This window comes from Pleurodeles waltl, chromosome 1_1, assembly GCF_031143425.1.
Source record: "Pleurodeles waltl isolate 20211129_DDA chromosome 1_1, aPleWal1.hap1.20221129, whole genome shotgun sequence".
Classification (NCBI taxonomy): domain Eukaryota; kingdom Metazoa; phylum Chordata; class Amphibia; order Caudata; family Salamandridae; genus Pleurodeles; species Pleurodeles waltl.
In genome coordinates, this window is record NC_090436.1 from 409,936,745 (window position 1) to 409,955,376 (window position 18,632).

An 18,632-nucleotide genomic window follows, 5' to 3' on the forward strand; every position below is an offset into this window, starting at 1 on the left:
AAGAGAGCAAAGGGTGCATGTTGCTGTGTATCCTGCTTGAGAGAGTGCTCCAAGGGTTTAGAGTAGAGCTTGCCTCCTGTTGGAAGTCTCAAGGACACCAAATACTTCAGTTTCATCTACCTACAGCACTGGGAACTGTGTGTTTTGTGCTGTTCAGGAAGAAAAACCACTGTGATGCTGCCAATGATGCTGCAGGCCTGCCCCGTGACCTGCTGACGCCACACGGAGCCGCACTGCCCCGCTTCACACCGCAACCCTGGTCTCACTGACGCTGCCACTGAGCCTCTGCTTGCACCGTGACCTGTGGGTCCCACACTCTGGCATCGCTTTCCTCACACCGCAGCTTGGGTATCCCCGACGCTGCCTCTCCCGATGACACCAGCGCGCTGCCTACACCGTGGCCTGTGGACACCGCTCGTGAGGTATACAAAGCACCGTCCCGTCCCGCATCACAGCCCCGGTCCTCAGACACCAGCACCATTGACTCCAGTGTTATCACCAGGCATCTGTGCCTGCACTGCAACCTGTGGATGCCGCCTGGAGCCTGTCCCGAGCTGCACCGCCGACTTGAGCCTACCGACGACAGCACTTTAGCAACGACTACCCCACTTCCTGTACCGTGACCTGGTGACCCCGCTTCACACCGCAGCCCCGGTCTCACCAATGCCGCTGGATATCATCACCGAGCTGCTGCCTGCACCGTGACCTGTGGGCACCACACGTTTCATCGTTCCACTTTGCACCACAGCCCCGATGCCACCCATGCCAGCCCTCCTGACTTCATCAGCTCGGGTTTGATCTGCAATGTGCGTGACTTTAAGGGCACGACGACCCCTGCACCGACCTCTGAAATCGACATAGCAACTCCAGAGACACCGCTCTCCGGATATCATTGCAAGGATCACAACGCCCTGCATTGCCAAGGTACTGTTTGCGGGTCTTCCCGACACCGTAGCTGTCCTGCGACGCCGCAGCCGGTCTAAACTGTTGGATTTGTTGTTCACGATGCTGTGATAGCCCCAGATGAAGCTATTGACCTCAATGAACTGTCTTTTTAAGTAATTCTTACAAAATTCATTATCTTATTGTAGGAAAATGCCACTGTTGGCATGGCTACCCCCCCACTTTTTGCCTAGTGTTGATGCCAACTTTAATGGAAAGTGTGCTGGGACCCTGCTAACCAGGCCCCAGCACCAGTGTTCTTTCCCTAAAACTGTACCTTCTTTTCCACAATTGGCAAAGCCCTGGCACACAGTTGAGTCCCTTGTAAAAGGTACCCCGGGTACCAAGCGCCCTGTGGCCAGGGAAGGTCCCTAAAGGGATGCAGCATGTATTATGCCACCTTCGGGGACCCCTCACTCAGTACATGCACACTGCCTTGCACCTTGTGTGTGCTAGTGGGGAGAAAAGACAAAGTCGATATGGCACTCCCCTCAGAGTGCCATGCCCACCAACCACTGCCTGTGGCATAGGTAAGTCACCCTTCTAGCAGGCCTTACAGCCCTGAGGCAGGGTGCACTATACCACAAGTGAGGGCATAGCTGCATGAGCACTATGCCCCTACAGTGTCTAAGTCAGTTCTTAGGCATTGTAAGTGCAGAATAGCCATACCGAGTATATGGTCTGGGAGTTTGTCATTACGAACTCCACAGCACCATAATGGCTACACTGAATACTGGGAAGTTTGGTATCAAATATCTCAGCACAATAAACCCACACTGATTGCAGTGTGGGATTTATTGAAAAATGCACACAGAGGGCATCTTAGAGATGCCCCCTGTATGTTAACCCAACTGCTAGTGTAAGGCTGACAGGTCTATGCCAGCCTGCCACTTCCAGATGACTTTCTGACTACATGGGGTGAGTGCCTTTGTGAACTCTGTGGCCAGAAACACAGCCTGTCCCAGGTAGAGGTGCTTCACACCTCTCCCTGCAGGAACTGCAGCACCTGGTGGTGAGCCTCAAAGGTTCTCCACTGTAGGGCGGCAAGTCCAGGGGGATACAGGGAAAAACAAGGAGGAGTCACCCCCTCAGCCAAGACCACCCCTAAAGTGTCCAGAGCTGAAGTGACCCCCCTCCTTGAGAAATCCTCCATCTTGCTTTGGAAGATTAGGACTACTAGGGATAGGGATGTGCCCCCATCCCCAAAGGGAGTGGGCACAAGGAGAGTGTAACTACCCTCAGGGAGAGTAGCCATCGGCTACTGCCCCCCTGACCCTAACATACCCCTAAATTTAGTATTTAGGGGCAACCCTGAACCCAGCTCTTCAGATTCCCGATGACCTCTAGAAAGAAGAAGGACCGCTGAGCTGAAAACCCCTCAGAGAAGAGAAGAAGACAAAAACTGACTTGGACCCAGCCCTACCATCCCATCTCCTGCTTCAAAAAGCTGCAAAAGAAGAAGCAACGCGTTCTGCAGGACCGGAAACCCCTGAAAAGCCTCCAGGGAACTGCATGCCTCACAGAGGACCAAAAACTCCTGTAGACAGCAGACCTGTCCAACAAGAAGACAAATAAACCATCTCTAAAGGGACTCTCACCGCACTCCAGAAGCGTGAGTCCAAACTACTCTGCACCCGATGCCCCTGGCCCTTGTCCAGAGGAACCAAAAAGCCAGAGAGGAGCCCCAGGCGACTCCGAACAAATGTCCACCGTGGGCTGACCTCTCCACCCCTCCACGACGATTCCTGCAGAGGTAATCCCAAGGATCCCCCTGACCACGACTGCTCCGACTCATGGAGAAGCACTTCACCCCAGACTCAACAGAAATTGACCACTGGTACAGCAGTGACCAGCAGGTGACCCTCTTCCCTGCCAAGTCAGTGGCTTGCCCGAGGAGCCCTCCTGTGCCTTGCCTGCAGCGCCTAAGTGACCCCCGGGTCCGCCCATTGAGTTCCATTGGGAACCTGACACCCTGTTTGCACCCTGCACCCGGCCGCACTAGTGCCGTTGAGGGTGCGTGTTTGGTGCCTACTTGGGGCCCCACAGTGCTCCTCTAAACCCCCCTGGTCTACCCTCCGACAACGCAGGTACTTACCTGTAAGCAGACCGGAACCGGAGTACCCCTTGTCTCCATAGGGGCCCATGTTATTTTGGCTCCTGTTTGACCTCTGCACCTAGCCGGCCCTGTGTTGCCAGTGCTGGGTGTTTGGGGTTATCTTGAACCCCCAACGGTGGGATGCCTATGCCCCGGAAACTGAACCTGTAAGTTTGTTGCTTACCTCAAAAACTGTACTTTACTTACCTCCCCTAGGAACTGTTGAAAATTGCAGTGTCTACTAGCTTTTTGCCATTTTTGAGAAAACTGAGTGCATTGTTGATTCCATTCAAAGTTCTAAGTATTACTATGCAAAGTACTTTCATTTAATGTACTTACCTGCTAAATAAATCTTGTGGATCCAGAAATAAATTAAGAAAGAATATTTTTCCATATAAAAACCTATTGGTCTGGAGTTAAAACATTGAGTGTATGTTTTCACTTATTGCTTGTGTGTGTACAACAAATGCTTAACCCTACCCTCTGATAAGCCTAACTGTTCGACCACACTACCACAAATAGAGCATTAGTATTATCTATTAGTGCCACTGTCAAGCCTCTTGGGGAACCCATGGACTCTGTGCACACTATGGGCCAGATGTAGTAAACTCAAATTTTGCGGGTTGCAAATTGCGAGTCTGACCGACTCGCAATTTGCAACTCGCAAAATTGTGTGCAGAAAGGTGTCTCAGACACCTTCTGCGACTCGCTATGGGGTCGCAAAGACCCACCTCATCAACATTCATAAGGTGGGTCGCAGTTTGCGACCCCATAGCAAGCCCCTGCACTCACAGGGATGGTGGCCTGCTGTAGTAAGCAGACCTCCATGTCTGTGACTGCTTTTTCAATAAAGCAGTTTTTTTTTTTCATTTTGCAGCTCGTTTTCCTTAAAGGAAAACGAGTTGCAAAATGAAAACACTTCTGAAACCATTTGCGCATTCGCGGTCACAAAGCAACTCAGCATGGCAATGCGGTCGCAAATAGGAAGGGAACACCCCTTCCTATTTGCGAACCAACTCGCAATTTGGGGATGAGCATTGCGTTCGGCCTTTTGCATGCCGCAAACTGCGTTTTTCACAGTTTGGGACATGCAAAAGGCTTCCTACATCTGGCCCCATATCTCATTTTGATATAGTATAGCTTCCTACACTTATTTACTCTATGTTGTATTTTTATCGTATTTTGTCTTGTTTTATATAGATACATATTGGCGATTTTTATAAAACTGGTGTGGTGTCCTTTTGTAGTGTTTTTCACTGTATGTGTGTTAGGTGCAAATGCTTTACCCATTGCTTCTGAGATAAGCCTGACTGCTCGTGTCATGCTATGAAGGGGGTGAGCAGGGGTCATCTGAGCTGGGTATCTCCTTTATCCTGACTAGAGTGAGGATCCCTGCTTGGACAGGGTGTAAACCGACTGCCAACCAGAGACCCTATTTCTAACAGGTATCACATGTATTGGACATAGCCCATCATATCTACTGTGTTGTTGGTGTAAGTACATTTGTATATCAGACATTACTACAATGTGGTCGACCCACAAATATGTGTTAGATCACATATGTACACTCCTAGTACACTTGTGGTAACATGTATGTGGACACAGCCTAGCAATACATGCACATATGCACACAGTATCAGTCATCACATGCATCACATACATATACTAACATATTGGTAACACATACCAATGTTACCATAAACATATTAACGGACATGCACACACAGGTAGCCATACCATACTGACTACATACATGCAAAGCCCCTGTGAAATGGTATGTGAATCTGGGTGCTTTCCAAAAAGTCCACACATTTCCATCATGAGTCAAAATATTTTGGCGCAAACGGCAATATTCCATATTCCGCAAAGCCCAAAAAATGATGCCTAGCCCCTGCATGTTAATCGAAAGCCCACAGGCCTTGTCAGTCTTCATGAGAAGGAATACCATGCATGACTGCCATATGTCAAAATTTTAGACGCAAACATCAAAACTTCATACTTCCCTATTCAGAAAAATTACGCCTGGCCCCTACTCGTCAACCGCAAGTCTTGAGGCCTGGTCAGCCTCAATGGGACAAATTGACATATGACCGCATGTGTAAAAACAAAAACGACTCATATCTGAAAACGTGACACACATTCCCAGGAAGTGATGAAACATGACGTCCTTCCTGCACACATGATACAGTGAGTTAACTTTCACTTTCACTTCACAGTCTTATTGTCTGTGATTGTGCGAGGGTGTGTGGAGCTGGGGTTGTTGGAGGATTGGAGCTGTAGGACATTTTTGAGCTGTGTCCTGTTGCTGTTATGTCTATTTGTCATTTCCTCAGTCTTTTGTAGTGTTTTTATACTGTATTTGTCACTGTATTGTGGGGTGTTTGTCTAGGGGTAGTATAGTTTATTTGGTTAAGTGGGGCAGACGGGGTGAACAAGTTACTTACCTTCGGTAATGATTTATCTGGTAGAGACATATTCTACTGATTCCTTTCCTGAGAATTTCCCCAGGTGTCAAACTGGATCCGGAGATTTTTTCTTCAAGCAGTACCTTTGTTAGCTGTCAGGTGGTGTTGGTCGACTCCACGTCTGTTATTGGCGTCATGGTCATCGTGATGACGTCAGGGTTGAATATAGGTATCGCCTTGTCGCGGTGATGTCAGTTTATTTTCATGACTTTCCACTCCAAAGTGCAGAGCTTGAATAACACTGAAATGCTGCACTGGAGCTAAGGCCCATAAAGGGGAATACCTGTCCCTAGAAATTAGTTCGCAAGCAGGGAGGATGGGTGGATCGGTAAGGAATCTGCAACTAGAATATGTTTCTATCAGATAAATCGTTACCCGAAGGTAAGTAACTTGTTCATCTGATAGAGACTTTTAGTTGCAGATTCCTTACCTTGGGATAGATACCCAAGCAATGCCATCCTCAGAGGTGGGCTGCGAACCAAAATCATACTAAAAAGTCTTGTAGGACCAAACGACCAAAGTTGTTTGTCCATGCGGACCTGACTGTCCAGGCAGTAATGTTTATTAAATGTGTGCAATGATGCCCACGTTCCTGCCTGGCAGATGTCCAGGACAGGAACTCCACGTGCTAACGCTGTGGTAGCAGCAATTGCTCTAGTTGAATGAGCACACAAACCCTCTGGAGGTTGCTTCCTCACCAAAGCGTAGCACATTTCGATGCAGAGAAGCACCCATTGTGAGATGGTACACTTCTGCACTACCTACTCTTCCTTCGCACCCACATACCCAACAAAGAGTTGATCGTCCACCCGGAAATCTTTAGTGCGATTAAGTTAGAACGCCAATGCTCTTTTTGGATCCAGACGGTGGAGTCTCTCTTCCTTATGATAAAGATGTGGGTAAGAGTGCGTAAAAAGTAGACAAAGTGTGGATTGGCCTACATGAAAAGGTGTTGCAACCTTGGCAAGAAAGGAGGCCCTTGTGCGTAGCACTACCTTATCAGGATGTTCAGACAAGAATGGAGGCTGCTAGCAGAAGTGATAACCACCAGGAAGACAGTCTTGAGGGTAAGGAGCAGCAAGGGACAATTGTGTAATTGCTCAAAGGGAGCACATATCAAATAAGTGATCCCACTGAGGCCTGATAAATGGAGTGGAAGACTACAAGTGGGTTTGACCTTTAAGAAATCTGCCTACAAGAGGGGATTTGAAAAGAGAAGGTTGATCTGGCAATCTAAGAAAAGCTGAGATAGCAGATAAGTAACCTTTAAGAGTGCCCAAAGCAGAACCTTGTTGGGCTAGTGAAAGAATGAATAAGAGAACCTCAGAAAGAGGGGCAGAGAGAGGATCAACTGACTTGTCCGTGGACCATGCCACAAATTTGTTCCAACAACAGGCGCATACCGTTTTTGTGGAGGGATGCCAAGATAACATCGCAAACTCCGGGGGGAAGGTCAATAGCTGTCAACTGCCACCGCTCAATCTCCGCGCAAGAAGGCAGAGACTGGACAGGTTCGGGTGAAGAACCATCCCCAGCGGCTGTGACAGAAAATCCTCCCAAAGAGGCAGTCTGATTGGAGAATCCATGGCCATGCTCAGTAGCTCTGGGTACCAACCTCTTCGTGCCCAGTCCAGAGCCACAAGAAATACTTGGGCCCGGTCGTTCTTGATTTTCTAGAGAACTCTGGGCAGAAGTGGTATTAGCGGAAAGGCGTACAGGAGGCCTGAGCTCCACTCAAGACCCCCATGAGAGATCCTGAGCCATTTGTTGTATAATCAGAGTCCAGGGGTGAGGGACATGTCATGAGACATGGTTAGGAGAAGTATGCATTAGTGAGGAGATGTCCAAATTGCCAATAGGTAAGATTTGAAACAATAACAGTACATAATAAACAGGTCAACAGTGGTTGAGCGAAGAGGGCACATTTCCTGCTGTCACAACACTGGCATGATCTTAACCACAGAACTAAGGAGATAGTGTCCATGTGGCACAGACTGGTGCTACAGGGTGGTTTTCCTTGTGAATATTGTTCCTTCCACATCTTCATCCTCTGTAGGGTGGGGTGGGGGCAGGGTAGTTTGGTTTTTAAGCGTGGTGTGGGGGGTCGGGTAGTTTTGTTTTCAGGGGTGGGGGTTGGGGTAATTTTATTTTTAGGACGGGGTGGGGGCAGGGTAGATTGGCTTTTAGGGGTGGGGTAATTTTGTTTTTAGGGGTGGAGTAGTTTTATTTTTGGGGTGGAGGTAGGTTGTATTTAGGGCAGGTGGGGGGTCGGGGAAGGTTTTAGGGGTCAGGGTGGGTGGGGGTATTGGGGTAGTTGTTTTTCGGGGCAGGGGGGTTGCAGTAGTTTTGTTTTGAGGGCTGGGGGTCGGGTAGGTTGGTTATAAGGGCGGGCTGGGAGACGGGTTGCTTTGTTTTTAGGGGCAGGGTGGGGAGGTCAGGGAAGGTTTTAGGGCTCAGGGTGGGTGGGGGTATCGGGGTAGTTTTCTTTTTAGGGGCGGGGGTCAAGGTAGTTTTGTTTTTAGGGGCAGGGGTGGGGGGTTGGGTAGGTTTTAGGGCTCAGGGTGGGTGGGGGTATCGGGTAGTTTTCTTTTTAGGGGCAGGGGTCAGGGGATTAGGGGTGTTTTGTTTTTAGGGGCAGTGTGGGGGGTCAGGGTAGTTTTGTTTTTAGGGGCCGAGTGGGGGTCGGGTAGTTTTTTATTTTTAGGGGTGGGATGGAGTCATGGTAGTTTTGATTTTAGGGCGGTTGTGGTGTGTGCGGGGGTCAGGGGCGGTTTTAGGGCTCAGGGTGGGTGGGGGGTGTTGGGGTACTTTTGCTTTTAGGTGCATGGTTGAGGGGTCAGGGTAGTACTGTTTTTAAGGCGGGTGGGGGGTTGGGGTAGTTACGTTTTTAGGGCGGGTAGGGGCGGTGGCATGCTAGAACCAAGGATTGACGTTCACACACATTCCTTTACAAGGCATGCTTTTACAACGAAAAATTGTTGTAAATCCATGTGTGGTAAAGACATTCATGGATACAACCGTCGTTGTTCCAACCGCATTGTTCAGGAATGTGTATTTCTCGCATTAGTTGTTCCATCATACAATCCCCTGAGGGAGGTCACTTCTCGCTGTATGGATTCCAGGGTATTCTGTATAGCCCCCAGCCTGTTGTCTATCATGTTTCTGCCACTTTGGGAGGGCAATTGTTGAAGCCTCTACCTCATGACAGAAGCTATGTTGGCCAGAGACTGCTGGAGTCCATGTAGCGGGGAGTGGGTGCCTCTGATGGTAGATGACTTGTCCTTAATTGGACAGAGGCACCTCTGCACTTCCTATAGGCTGCATGCCATGGCCTCCATCTTCACCCACACCTGCTCTGCCAGCTCCCGCTGGACTCCTACCACTGTCCCCTGGAAGGGGATGTTTGGGTCCTCAGAGTCCAGGGCTAAGTCAGGACTGGATGGTGCTGTGTGTTGATAGCTGGGTGGTTCATGTGGAAACCCCACAATGCTATGTATCCTCTCTGTGGCTAGAGGTGTTGTCTGGAGGGAACTTAGGACATCCTGGAAAGGCTCTTCATTGATGGTCGCACCTTGTCATCCATGTCATCTCTAAAATCCAGGACAGGCAGGTCGGCAGGAGGTAAGGCATCATCCTCTGCAATGAGATACTGATATGTCAATCTTTGATTGTGGTGGCTGTTGACATGGCACATAATTTAGTTTCTACTGGAGGCTCAGTGACTTGTTACATACCCCAGGTTATAGTTGTATTTTATGTGTAGCATTGTGCATTACACATGGGGCAAGCTCACAAGGTATTTTCTGGCATATTTAAGAGCCCCTAGGGCCACCGGAGTGTCACTTTTTGTGTTACTCCAGTGGCGCAATGCCCTGTGCCGTATTTCCGTGTGTGGTGGGTACCTATGGTACTTACACCTTTTACCAGGTCCAGGTATCTCCTATCAGTGTAGTGTAGACAGTACCTAGAAGCCAGGCTCTGTAGAGGTAGCTGTGGATGAGCGGCAAAAGCTTATCTAGGAGATATGCAAAGCTCATGCAATACCACTGTAGTCACACAGCACTTACACACATGAAAGAAAACACTCAATTGCACAAACATAAAGTTACTTTATTTTTGGAACACAATACCAAAACATACTAGAAGGGCAGCTCTCCAATAGGAGGTAAGTAATACACCAAATATATATAGACTAGCAATCAGAAATAGGCATAGAACTGTTTCGAAGACAGTGCAAATAGCAATAACCAATAGTGACCCTAGGGGGAACACAAACCATATACTAAAAAAATGAAATGCGAATAAGGTACCCCCACCTAGGTAAGTGAAATGTGTAGAAGGGAGCTGGAAGTACTAGAAAACCACACAGGTAACACAGTACCCCCCAGTGACCAGGAAGGCAGGAGTAAATCACTGGATTTTCCCCAAACCACCCACGAGAAAGAAAAGAGAAGAAATGCAAGACCCAGAGAGACTGCAGGACCCCAGCAGAGGATTCCAATGAAGGAAAACCCGTGGGGAGAGATGACCAAGTCCAGAAAGAACAAGAGTCTAGTGGGGGCAGGAGCCCCTACCCACCACACTGAAGATGCAGGAGTTAGTCACTGGTGAACACAGTAAGGTCAGCACTGCACCTCTGTGGATGGAGTTGAGTTCTTGGAGGATGCAGGTGATGTCCCATGCTGGGTAGAAGACTGGAGACTGGATTGCATGTCCAGATTCCACCAACAAGCCTTGGCAAAGGCAATCTTCGCATTTGGAGGAAAGTGGAGCTGCCGGGGACCAGCAAGGTGCAGGAGGACTCAACCCAAGTGGGGGAGTCACAGGGGGCCCACGGACACCCAGGTAGCATCCACAGGAGGCCCACAGGACAAGGACACATAAGGGGCAGGAAAGAGCCCACACAGCACTACAAAAGAGGATCCCACGCCACCGGAGAACCACACAGAGGGCTGGGATTTGCAGGAAGGAGTGCTTGGGGCTGGAGCTACACGTCACCTGAAGATCCCTTGGAGGAGATGCAAACAAGCTGTGGCAGCTGCAAGAGACATGGTGCATGGGGGTACTGTCCTGCGTGAGAAGGCAAAGGCTTACCTCCAGTTGAGTAGCTGGAAGAAAGGACCGAGGGGACTATTCCAGACCACCACCCGTGATGCAGGACCCAAGCAGCTCAGCAGGAGAGGGGATTCACTTAGACAGTCGTCGCCTGCTGAAGGTGCCTGTGGTTGCAGGGGAGTGACTTCTTCACTCCAAGGGAGATTCCTTCTTCTTCTTGTGCAGGCTGAATAGTTTCAGTCTTCTTAGGATGCACGGCGAGGGAACTGTTGCAAGGCAGGCCGGAGCCCTGGAAACAATGTTGCAGAGCCCTTTCTTCTTGGAGGCAGCTTGTCGGGTTTTGGAGTTTCCAGTCGCAGTTCCGATGGCCACAATTCAAAGCAAAGTTTCCAGAGGAGTCCTGCTGGAATCTTGCAAGCCGAATCTGAGGACCTACCCAAGAGTGAGACAAGAAATAGCCCTGAAAGGGGGATAGGTAAGCACCTACCAGGAGGGGGCTCTGACATCACTTGCCTGGACTGGCCACTCAGATGCTCCCAGAGTTCCCTGCCAACCTTGAGAATAAGCTGGTAGAACCCAGGGACCCTCTATAGGAGCTCTGAGCACCACCCCTGGGGTGGTGATGGACAGGGGAGTGGTCACTTCCCTTTCCATTGTCCAGTTTCAGGCCAGAGCAGGGACTGGGGGTCCTTGAACCGGTGTGGACTGGTTTATGCATGGAGGGCACAAAATGTGCCCTTCAAAGCATACCAGTGGCTTGGGGAGGCTACCCCTCCCAATCCTTTCACATCTATTTCCACCTGAAGAGTGTTTAACCTCCCTCTCCCAAAGGAAATCCTTTGTTTTGCCTTCCTGGGCTTGATCAGATCAAGCAGCAGGAGGGCAGAAACCTGTCTAAGGGGTGGCAGCAGCTTGGGCTGCCCAGAAAACCCTGTAAGACTGGTGGTAACACTGCTGGGGGTCCTCTAAGGAGCCCCCACACTACATGGAATCATACTTCCAACACTTGCAACAGTATTGGGGAATGATTCTGACATGTTTGATACCAAACATGCCCAGGTTCAAGGTTACCATTATGTACCTAGACATAGGTAGTGACCTATGTCCGCACTCACAAAGTCCAGGAAAATGGATCTGGAGTTTATGGGGCACCTCTGCTAGTGCAGGTGTGTCCTCACACAGCAGTACTTGCACCCTGCCCTCTGGGCTAGGAGGGCCTGCCATAGGGATGATTTACAGTGACCTGGTGCAGTGCACTGGTAGTGAAAGGGTGCATGCACCTTTTCACACAGGCTGCAATGGCAGGCCTGCAGAACACTTTGCATGGGCTCCCTATGGGTGGCATAATACATGTTTGAGCCCATAGGGATCCCCTGGTACCCTAATGCCCTGGGCACCTATGTACCATATACTAAGGACTTACATGGTGGTACCAGTATGCCAAATGAGGGGTGAAAAATGTTCCAGCAACCAAGTTTAAAGGAGAGCGCATAATCACTGGAGTCCTAGTTAGCAGGATCCAAGTCAACACAGTCAAACACACTGACAAACAGGCCAGAATGTGGGGAAAACCATGCTAGAAAGAGGCTACTTTCCTACAAACACCATTGCATTTTGACGCTGCCTCAGATTTATGAGTTTTCATAAACCTGAGGCAGCGCCAAAATCTAACATCACCTCATGGGTGGCGTTAGCATGGCGCAACGAGGAGAAATGCTTTCTTTTATCCTTGTTTTTCGCTTTTTTTATGTGTGCTGCATTTTGCAGCATGCACAGAAAGAGCAAATCGCCATTTAAGATTGTTTTTGTGCAGGAAGGTGTTCCTTCCTGCACAAAAACAATCTCACCCTCAAAGCAGCCATCCTTCCACTATGGTGCAAGGGTTGCTGCATTGGCGCACAGCAGCTAATTTAGCACCGGCGCAGGGGAAAACACAGGGGTGCACCGAATTCTAGTAAATACAGCGCATCCCTGTGTTTTAAAAATGACGGTGCCCAACTGTGCCAAATTTGGGCAAGCACCATGCACCATCATTTTCTGTTACATCTGGCCCTTTGTGCTTTGATCCCACACCACCTACTTCCTTGCAGGCTCCTTGTCCCCGCCACTGACACCATGGTGGCATGTAATTTGCCTTTCTTTTCACCATGGTGGACATTGCCACAGAAGTGTAATGTGTGCTTTCACTCTTTTGGTGCTATGATGCATTGGCACCATGAGTGATGGCACTAGTGCAGCGTAGCACAGGTAGGCCCATTGCGTGTAATGGTTGTGTTACATTCTCATCTGCCTGTAGCAGGCCCCACACGTGCTAATTGTAAGGGACAGTGCAACCATTATGGATTGTCCCCCCCATTAGTTTGTCCCTCCCTGAATTTGGGACATTTCATTGCACACAATATATCTGCAACATATGTTGGTGTAAGGATGTAGAATGTGGATCAATGCATGCATTTTGAGACTTTGTTGATGTGGCAAGGGGAATGTGCAGCTTGGATCCACATGGACAACTATTTGAATGATGATGCATTACGGATTAGTGTCTTTGTGCTGGTGGTGCAACTTTGATGCCACTTGTGCCAGTTCTGACGCATGCCGATTGTGCCATACAGCAGTACACCAACCATTCACACAACACACTCGATCTTGTCAGATGGTGAGATTACAGCTACTTGTGCAGCTGCACAAATGATGTTCACAGATGTCCCATGTGTGTATGAGTTGACTTTTGTGGCCATTCCCAAATGGCACATGGAGTTGTGTGAGAGTTGTTGATGGTTCACCCTGTGCGGTTTGCATTCCACAGGTTGCATACTTATGGCCTGATTTTTTTCTCAAGTGGCACAGCTCAGTGCAGCAGCAGCATGTGTTGCACGGCGCAGCACCAGTTTTGAAATGCAGGGATGTGCCATGTTTGCTGGAATGCAGCACACCCCTGCAACTCCCCCTGTGCCTGCGTAAATGTGTTCTCCCTGCACCAACGCAGGCATTGCTGCAGCATGATGAAGGGACGCCTGCGTTGAAGGGATAGATTGTTTATGTGCAGGGAATTGTCCCTTCCTGCACATGTACAAGCTATTTTGGCAAGGTGGCATTTCAATGTGCGCTGCAGGATGCAGCACACATGAGAAGGGCAATGAGGAAGAAAAGCAAAGCATTTTGCCCTGTTATGCCATCCTGACACCACCCCTGGGGTGGTATTGACTTCTGTCGCAGTTGGATCAGGGCAATAACAATATGCAATGGGTGTTCTCGTAGCAAAGCCACAGCCACACTAATTGCACGTCCCTTCCAGGCAAAGTGCTGCATATATTCACATGGTGATTGGCTTATGTCCATGTGTGTTTATTTTGGAGTGCATTGCACAACCAGAGCGTCACTATAAGTGTGGTTGGCTGCTGATAAGGCATTTTGATTCAGGGCCTATGTGTCCCGAAGCAACCCTTTAGCATGCATTGAGTGTGTCTTATGTGCCTCCCCATTCTGCCATTTGTGAGATTACAGATACTCCTGCCTGCAACTTACCCTGCATTTGTAGTAGTTCTTGGTAGTCTGCGCTGTCCTGCGATTCTCTTGACTAGCTCCTCTGGGATGACAGCTGGCACCATCTCCTCCATCTCCTCCAGGTCCTCTTGTGGTGTGGGACTGCCATCTCCAGTCTGGAGTGCTGCCTTTTGGTTCCTGGCCAGTTTCTCCTGAGTCCTGCGCTTCCAATCGTGCCAGTGCTTCTTGCAATCAGTGACAGTCCTCTTCACCTCTGCCACGCTGTTGACTTTGTCTACTATTGCCTTCCATATGGCATCTCTCTTACCGACTGGCAATTTGGAGGTGATGAAGAGCTGGAGTTGGTGTTCCATCACCTCTCTGACCAAGATGTTATGCTCCTCCTCACTAAAGTGACACTTCTGCTTCCTCTTCCCCTTCTCCTAGGACTTTGCTTGACCCTCCTGGCTGGTACTTAGGTGATTGGGGTCTCCCTGGGGTCTCTCCTGGCCTGTATTTTCCACCTTGCCTTCCCGAATGTTTATTTCTTGCTTGTGCATTTTTTTACGTTTAAATATGGCGCTAACCTGTTTTGCATCAAAAATACGTGCTGCAAAAAAATAGTTTGGTACCACTTTTGCAGCATTAGTGTCATTTTTCTTACAGCATGTCGCAATGGTCAACGTCATTTTTTTTTTACGCTAACCATTCCATAGCGTCATTGTGCGTAATTATTTTTATATGGTGCACTGATGGCGCTAGGAAATTACGGTAGCCTGCATTAACATTTATGACGCACAACTGTGCTAGAGCAGTTGTGCATCATTTTTCATATCTGCCCCTTGGTGTTTTTGAGGTAGCACTTCTTAAAGAATTCTTTGGAAAATGTTTGGGTATTTTGTCTTTTAGGTCCCCTTTTTTTGGTCAGGCTCCACTTGACAGATCACCCCGAAACATTCCAGGCACAAACTAGGCAAAGAAGCACTTTTTTTAAAGGTTTTGTGGGTATTCATCAAATGGTAACCAAAGTTATTAGAAACACAAAAAACAATTTCCTATCAAAACGCTGACCAATCTATAACCATCCAGTAGTTATAATTAGGACCTAGTTTCCATAGCAAAATAATTTTTTTTTTGCTAATAACTTTGACTCCATTTGATGAATTTTCACGAAGTTTTAAAAAATAATTTGCCAGTCATTTCAGCTGCTGTCTGAAAATCTTTGAGGTGATCTGTCAAGCAGGAGCCAAGAAAAAGGAGGGTCCCAAAACACTTTTTCCCCATGCAATTTCCCAGAGGGATTTTAGACACGACTACAGCCCAAACGTTTGAACAAAATTACACCAAATTTGGCAGAAAGCTAGTTCTTTGTCCAGAAGAGTGCTTTTGTTAATTTGGAGTAAATCTGTTAAGTAGTTTTAGAGATATTAAAGTAAAAATATTTATGTATATCTAGAGACAGGGATCCGCTGCAATCCTCTGCAGATCCAGGTGGATCCAGGCAGATCCGCAGATCCACCCACCAACAGTTATTCTGTGATTGGCTGGCCGCAACCTTAGAGGAAAGTTGCACCTGCCATTTTGTGCAATGGGACACAGTTCCCAAGGTGGGAAAATAACATGTAAAAGTGATAGAAGGGGTCAGGTTACAGGTACCCTAACCCCATGATGCTGATGGAGAGGTCTGTTAGAGACCTTTCGTGGGCAAGAAATTATTTTCTTTGAGGATCCACATGAATCCATTCTGGGCAGATGCACAGATCTAGACCTCAATTTAAAAAACACACGCACCCATTCACAGTTCCACACACCTACTCATACACACACTCACACACCCATACATCCATTCACCCACGCACAGAACCACAAAACCACACATACCCATTTACAGACCCACATAGCCACTCACAGACCTACTCACGCAACCATTTACAACCCACACAACCACTCACACACCCTTACAGCCACTCACTCACCTAACTCACAGACCCACCAAAATTCTCACACCCATTCACAGACACACACAGCCATTCATACATCCATACAGCCAGTTACACACACCCATTCACAGACCCACAAAACTCCTCAAATATCCATTCACAGACCCACAAACCACTCACTCACACACCCACTTACACACTCACACACACATACAGCCACTCACCCATCTACTCACAGACCCACAGAACCACACACACCCATTCACAGTTCCACACAGTCACTCACATACCCACTCACAGACCCACTCACACAACCACTTACACACCCACACAACCACTCATACACACACTCACACAAACATACAGCCACTCACACACCCACTCACAGACCCACCAAACCACTCACACCCACTCACTGAACCACATAGCCACTCACACAGCCACTCAGATACGCTCTTACACACCCATGCAACCACTCACACACCTACTAACAGACCCACAAAAACCACTCACACACCCACTCGCCCACCCATACAGTTGCTCAAATACCCATTCACAGACCTACACAACCACGCATACACCCACTCGTACACTCACACACCCACATAACCACTCACACACCCACGCAGCCACTCACAGTCACACTTACATACTCACTCACACCCACACACAGGCAGTGACAAACTTATAGAAATTGCAATAGCATATGTTTGTATTAAATGTGTTATTGTTTTAGTATTGAATGTGTGCAATATAACTGGCAGCCCCCCTCATTTGTCTGAGGATTTGCGACAGATCCTTGGATCCATAAAATGATTTTTGTTTGCATTTATAGAAAGACTACATAACTTACCTTACCATCATTTTTCACATTTTTAGTTTTAAAATATATAAAAAAGAATGAATGTACAAATAAAATATTCATAAACCTGTGAAAATGTATATTAGTAAATTGAACTTATGGGTTGAATCATGGTAAACTTTATATTTAAAAAACGGTGAAATTCACTTAAAAAAGCAAAGGTTATAGATGCGTTATAGTTACGTTCAAATGTTGCACACACAAAACCATAGAAATTAAGCCCCAAGGTAACTATCATTTGCCCCCTTGCTATGTTCTGCTAATTGCCCACATACTGCATCACTCATGACATCTTCTATGACATCATTGATAATATCACTGTAACATTTGCAGTGAAATTAGTGATGAGAAAATTGTGCATGGTGGGAGCGTGAGTTATGGTTACCTTAGGGCACGAGTTATAGTTACTTAGTTACTTGACAGAGCTACAACTGATGAATTTCTATGGTTTTGAGTGTGTAAATTCTGCACCTAACTATATATCTATATCTAGATATCTATCTATATATATATATATATATATATATATATATATATATATATATATATATATATATATCACTCTTCGTCTCCTTTCTCTGAATCACCATAATTTTCTTTTCTGCAGCAGACATAAAAAAGGGGTGGCACAGCATTTTCTCCCAAAGGGATATACACACACATAAGATATACTTTATTATGTATAGAATTTAGCATATATGCATTTGGAGTACTGTTTTGGTTATATTACTTGTTCACTTTAGGCCACTATTGCAGTATTTTACTCCCCCACAGCGATCCTTGAGGAAAAACCACAATTGATTCTTCTGTAACCTAAACTTTGTATACCTCGTTCCCTCCTGTGGTTTTACCAATATCACTCTGACTGCCACCTAGGCCAGCAATGTCCTATTACAATGTTAATCTTCCTGCAGCTTCTCTGCCCTTATTTTAGTTAATTCTGTCGATTTTTATATTTTTACTGTATTGATTTTGATTCTCCTGTTGGATCACATGCTTTTAACTGTCTGACTGTATGGTAGACTTAACAAGGGAACTTATCTGAGCAACACACCATTGAAATTGTGTTTCTTACTAAAATTATATTCCAAACTCTGCTCTGAACTGGCACAATGGACCTACAGATTGGACATTATTACACTTAGGTAGCACTGTAGTATACCAGGCCAATGTTTGGATACTACCTGTTGACCACAATTCATCATTTCTTTGGCGCATGTCAAACAATGGGCACACATGTCTCTCCATCCATCCACATATTATAATCTGTGAACAGAAGACAATACTCCAAGAGAGATGCTACTATCCCACCAGGAGGCCTGATTATGAGTCTAGGTGCTATTTATTGCACATGATAAATAACAATGCATTTGGTACCATGGGGTACATAATTTATTGGGTGCAATAAATAATACCTACTAGGAGTTATTAGAGAATAACATATGGATTTGCGGTTTGACCTACCGAAATTTAACAAAGATTAAGGTATTTACCACAATAGATAATTATTGTATGCATTCAATACCTTCAAACTCATAAGTTCAACCTGTGCATAAAAAGGGGGTTTATGCATGGGTTGGAATTAACCAATCCACTTGTAATCAGGCCCTTAGTTTAAATAGGTTTTTTCCTATTTCTATGTTTAGCTTTATTTCAGCAGACATGTTAATGGTGCCGTGAATACACACAAATAAATGATTATACACAGAGCTGTTCTGAGTCTAAACAAAGGACTTGACACCTTGCATGAGTACGGCCTTCTAGGATAGTGGTCTAACCATACTTTGTCC